Source organism: Coptis chinensis, chromosome 7 (assembly GCF_015680905.1).
Source record: "Coptis chinensis isolate HL-2020 chromosome 7, ASM1568090v1, whole genome shotgun sequence".
Classification (NCBI taxonomy): Eukaryota; Viridiplantae; Streptophyta; class Magnoliopsida; order Ranunculales; family Ranunculaceae; genus Coptis; species Coptis chinensis.
The window spans coordinates 81,139,882-81,146,218 of record NC_141462.1 but is presented as its reverse complement, the minus strand read 5'-3'; positions in this window follow the sequence as shown (position 1 = coordinate 81,146,218).

Genomic DNA, 6,337 nt, shown 5'->3' with positions numbered 1-6,337 from the left:
TACCTAGACACTGTATCTTTTTCAACTTGGAGGAAAAAGTATGTTTTGACTTTTCTAGACCTGCTGGCGTTGCATATGCACATATGAATGTGGGGGTGTTGGGAGGAGAACTTTGTTTGCTCTGCAGGCCTGTATTATCGTTTTATAAAGATATTCAGATATGGGTGATGATTTATAGAATAATGATGAAGGATAAAATGATTACGCAACTAAATAGGGTTTATTGTAACTGTCTGGTAAGCTGGCATTCTGGTGAGCTGTCTTTGCTGTTGACTTCCTTTGAGAAGATTCATTGTCTTGTGAAGGGAGTACGTTGAACTGAAAGCTTGGATAGAAGAAATTCAAATCTTTGTACTAACAACCCCTTTGTAAATATATCAGCTATTTGATCCTTGGTGGATAAATATTGAATAGTGATTGCTTTACTGAGAACTAGCTCCCGAACATAATGGTAATCAATTTCCACGTGTTTGGTGTGAGTGTGAAATACCGGATTGCTGGCTAAGGAGATGGCACTGATGTTGTCACAGTGAAGCATAGGGAATTAAGATAGGGGAATGTGCAAATCTTTGAAAAGAATACATAACCAATAGATTTCTGCTGCAGTATGAGCAAGTGCTTTATACTCAGCTTCAGTAGATGAGCTGGCCACAGTATGTTGTTTCTTGGCTGACCATGAGATAGGATTGGAACCAAAGAAAACACAAAAACCTGTAATTGACTTTCTATCCATGGGACACCCAGCCCAATCGGCATCACAGTATGCATTCAAGCTTAATGAACCTTTCCGGAACCAAATACCATGTGAAATAGTACCTTTGAGGTACCTTAACATCCTTTTTGCTGCAGCAAGATGTGGCAATCTTGGACTGTGCATGAACTGACATACCATATTCACTGCAAAAGAAATTTCTGGTCGAGTCCAAGTTAAGTATTGCAGGCCCCCAACAATAGATCTGTAAGCAGTAGGATCATCCAATAAAGCTCCAATATGATTGTCCAGTTTACATGTGGTAGATATGGGAGTAGAGCAAGGCTTTGCATTGATCATGTTGGCCTTGGTAAGAATGTCAAAGATGTATTTTGACTGTGACAGAAATAAGCCATCTGAACTTCTTGTAGCTTCAAGACCTAGAAAGTAACTAATAGAACCTAGATCCTTCATTGAGAAGATATTGCTCAACTGATGAATGATATGTTGATAAACTTTGGTAGAGCTCCCTGTGATTAAGATATCATCAACATATACAAGTACATATGTAGTAGATTAAGTATCCTTTTTTATGAACAGAGAATGATCTGCCTGTGATGCTATGAAACCAATGGATAAGAGAGCTTGATAGAGCTCCTTATACCAAGCTCTAGGAGCTTGTTTGAGGCCATAAAGAGATTTGAGCAATCGACATACATGATTAGGTTTGTGAGGATCCACAAATCCTTTTTGTTAAGTCATGAAAACTTGCTCTTTTAGATGACCATGTAGAAAATCATTTGAGACATCCAATTGTCTGATATCCCAATTAAAATTGACTGCAAGAGAGAGAATGACCTTTATTGTTGCAGGCTTTGCAACAGGACTGAAAGTCTGATCATAATCTAATCCACTCTTTTGATGATACCCCTTGGCAACTAATCTAGCTTTGAACTTATCTATAGTGCCATCAACCTTCTGTTTTAATCTGAAAACCCACTTGTTATCCACAAGATTTTGAGTAGGAGAGAATGGCACAACTCCCAAGTGCCATTTTTTATCAAGGCATTGTACCCACTATCCATAGCAGCCCTCCAGTTGGAATCTTTGATTGCTTGAGTGTAGCATGTAGGAGTTGTTGGTATAGAAGAAAGAGAGGTGTATAAAGCATGTGAAATAGGATGTTTAGAAGAAATGAGGACTTTAGGTTTAAAGATGCCACTTTTGGATCTTGTTTGCATAGAATGTACTGTGTCAGAATTTGTATTAACTGAAGGTGAATTGCTTCGACTGTCAAAACTTGGAATTTCTAAAATGGAAGGAACTGAGGTGTTTGTGCTGGCAAGTTTGTCAGAAGAAATGATGTTTGGTATTGAAACTTCCAAAACAGAAGGACAACAAAACTCATAATTTAAGAAAGATTGAAGTGAAGCTGTAGGAATAGTTTCTTTGAATGGGAAGTCTTGTTCATTGAACACTACATGTCTTGATATATACACTCTCCCAGTTGTAGTATCAAGACATTTGTAACCTTTGCGATGTAAACTATAACCTATAAAGATGCATGATTTTGATCTTAGGTCAAGTTTATTTGAAATGTATGGTTTGAGCCAAGGGTAGCATCTACACCCAAAAGCTTTTAACACAAAGTAATTTGGAGATGTTTTGTACAGTTTTTCCCAAGGAGAAACATGATTCAATGATTTGGAAGGAAGTTTGTTGATAAGATATACAACAGTTTTGAAAACATCAGTCCAGTATTTTGATGGTAAATGAGACTAAGATATGAGAGTTCTAGATGTATCTAGGATATGTTTGTGTTTCCTCTCCACTACACCATTTTGCTCTGGTGTATGTGGACAAGAAAACTGATGAGAGATACCATTATTTGAAAGAAAAGTCTTAAGTTGAGTACTAATAAATTCACCACCACCATCAGTTCTTACAATCTTAATTTTCATATTCAAGAAGTTTTCAATGAAAGATTTGAAAGAATAGAATACATAATCAAACTCAGACTTTTGATGTAAAGGAAATATCCAGCAGTATTTGGTAAAATCATCAACAATACTTGCATAAAATCTATAGCCATCAACTGATAATACAGGAGAAGGACCCCAAAGGTCAATATGTAAAAGTTGTAATGGGTGGACAGTTTTACAAGTTGACAGACTAAAAGAAAGTTTAGTACTTTTTCCCAAAGCACAGTCTTGACAAAAAGAAGTTATGGGTGTGCCTTGAACTGCAATATTGTGATGCTGCAAAACTTTGGCCAATACTGCAGAAGCCGGATGACCTAGTCTGTTATGCCATGTTGAAATAGATGCTTTGTGGCAGAAAAGGCAGTTGAAATGAATGCATGATGATTAAATTGAACTAAATTAGATGTGAGATGAATAGGGTATAACACATGCTCAGTTGGTCCTTGGAAAATAGTCCTCCCCGATGCAATGTCCTTGACATAGAAAGCATGAGGAGTGAACATCAGAACACAGTGATTATCAGTGACAAATTGATGCACACTTAAAAGGTTATGTGTGATGTGTGGTACATGTAGAATATTCTTCATTTTGAAACTATGTGATGAATTTATAGGATATAAATAAGATGAACCAGTATGGAGTATAGGCAAACATTGACCATTGCGAACTATAACCTTGTATGAGCCCTTGTAATCTGAGTGAAGTGATAGATTTGATAGATCTGAAGTGAGATGGTTTGTTGCTCCAGTATCTGCACACCACATTGAGTCTTGTGGAGTATATGAAGAGGTAGAAGCCACTGTAGAATCAGTTTCATTCAGATTGACTAGCATTGCCAGCTTAGTAGGAGGAATTCTGCCCACATAGGAATGATTCATCCTATTGTGGCAGTCTATAGCCACATGACCATATTTGTTACAGATCTGACATTGAGGCCTAAAGGTTTGAGTTCCAGTGTTGTTGTAACCATTGTAATGTTGAGATCCAGTATTAGTATAGGAATGATTGTTGTAGTTGGAATGGTTATATCCTCTGTCACTATTATTCTTGCCTCTGCCTCTATAATTTCCTCTTGAGTTTCCTCTTCCACCATTATAGTTATTACCTCTGCCATTTCCTCTTCCACCATTATAAGTTCCTCTTCCAGAGTTTGATGAGCTTCCAGCATAGAAAGCTTGATGCAACTGATCAGAATGTGTTGTAGTTTTGTTGAACTCCTCAACTGTAGTTCTTCACTTAATGCAAGATTATGTAATTCCTCAATAGACACAGGATCATGTCTGGACCTTACGCGTATAGAAGTACAGAAAGCTGCATACTCCTTTGGTAAACCTTTTAAGGTGTGGAAGATTAAATCTCCTTCATCAGTTATAGCATCAGTAATTCGCTTTATTTTATAAAGATATTCAGCCATAGTAGAACCATCCTTCTTGATGTCTTGCAACTGACTTTTTAACTGAAGTACATGAGACCTAGAAAGTGTAGAAAATCTTGTTTCCAAAGCAATCCATAATGATCTTGATGTAGGAAGTCCAATGACATATGGAAGAATTTCTTCACTAAGGGTGGAATTTATCCAAATCATTAGCATTTGGCCCTTCTTTATCCAGGATACATAATACGGATTGATTTGAGTGGTAGGATTTCCAACACTATCTAGAACAAATTTAGAAGGACAAGGTTTTGATCCATCTATGAAACCATTTAAGTCATATGTATTGAAAACAGGATAAAAGCAGAATCTCCACAACAAATAGTTTTCTTGTGTGAGTTTGAGTGGAACCATATATGAGAAATATTCTGAAAAGATACAGAGGAGTTTTGAGGTGGTACCGCCATGGGTAACTGAGGGTAAAAACTAGAATAATTGTTGAAAGATGCATTCTGAGCTCCATGAATAGTAGATTGTTGAAGATGAGAACCATTAGTAGAGATTTGAGGATAAATCCCATATGTTGTTGACTGATTTAAACCACCATGGAAACTTGGATTTGAAGAAGATACTCCATTAAACATTAGATTTGGAGAGTGTTGATGACTCGTTCCATGAAAAGTTGAAGTATTCTGAGGATTTACTCCAGAGAAGAATGCTTGTTGACTTGAAACTCCATTTACACCATAAGTGTGATGTTGATCACGTAGATTCATTTGATTTATAGTTGAAGAATCATTAATAGCTTGATTTCGTTGAATCGGTAAAGAGTTATTAACAAGACTGGAAAATTAGCAGCAACCATTGTTGAAGCTGGATTTTGAGCATTAGCTTGTAACCTTGGATCTTGAGTGTTGATTGTTATTGGATCTTGAGCAGCAGTAACCGAATCGTTTATATTGTTCATGTGTGTTGATGGTTGTGAAGTTTGATTAGTTCTTGTCATTGAAATCAAGATTTGAGTGGAATCCTAAAGTTTGAATTGAAGAACACGAAACCCTAAAAAAAATGAGGATCACTCACAAAAGTGTGATTGGCTTTGATACCATGATAGAATAATGATGAAGGATAAAATGATTCTATTAAATGAATTATTACAACCTTAGTTCTCTATTTATATACAGTATATGATTACGCAACTAAACAGGGTTTGTTGTAACTGTCTGGTAAGCGGGCACTCTAGTGAGCTGGCATTCTGGTGAGTTGTCTTTGCTATTGACTTCCTTGAGAAGATTCGTTGTCTTGTGATTATCTCCAATAATGATGACTTATGGTCGGAGTGACTCGTGGGTTAAATTCTTTTCCATGGAAAGAATAGTTATGAGGACACTTCCAAATTCAAAGGATTTGGGCAGTTATGAGCAACAGAACCCAAGGCCATTATGTTTTTCTATGAATGGCAAAGTTCTACTAAGAGATGGAAATGGTATAGTTTGTTATGACCCAAAGGATAAAACAATGAGGAATCTGGAATTTTGGTTTATATCAGATTGTAAAATGAACATTGTGATTCATTTTGTGAGCCTTGTTCCCTTGAACTTTGGTACATGTGTGGAGACTATTGTTGGAGTTGAAGAGGAAGAACCAAGTGACAACAAGTCAGGATGAAATGCTAGAGAAGTATCTCCTGTAGGACCTTTACAATTCTAAGGTGTGTTTGTACTAAGTTCATATAGTTATGTTGTACTTCTAAGGTGCGTATGGTTGGATTAACTTTGAAAATGGTCTTCCGCAAGGATAATCTTCATTATGAAAAGATCACCCTCAAGAAATGCCAGGCCCAATTTACAAGTTCTATAATTGGGCATTAAAAATGTGATAGGCAGTACCAAGTACCAACTGACGAAAACAAGAAAATAAAAAAGAATAAGGTCCACAAGGAACACCACATATTTATATGCAAGAAATGGTCCTCAACCCACTCAATCCAATACGGTTATATGTAAACTCCTCCCTCACGAACATACCCATATAACCTCCCTATTATTTACACCTTGCTAATTAACCTCCCTGTTTTCCAGATTATGAGCAATTTGCGGTCTAATTCTTATCCCCGAAATTTTCTATTTCCCATTCTACCCTTTTCATTAAATCAAACCCTTAAATTAACTGGAGATCCTTACATTGAAGAACACCTTTCCAATATAGCAAACAACAACAAAGATTCTTCATCCTTACACTAAAAAAGAACACCGATTTCATTGTGACAAAGAATGGGTTTATAGATAACCA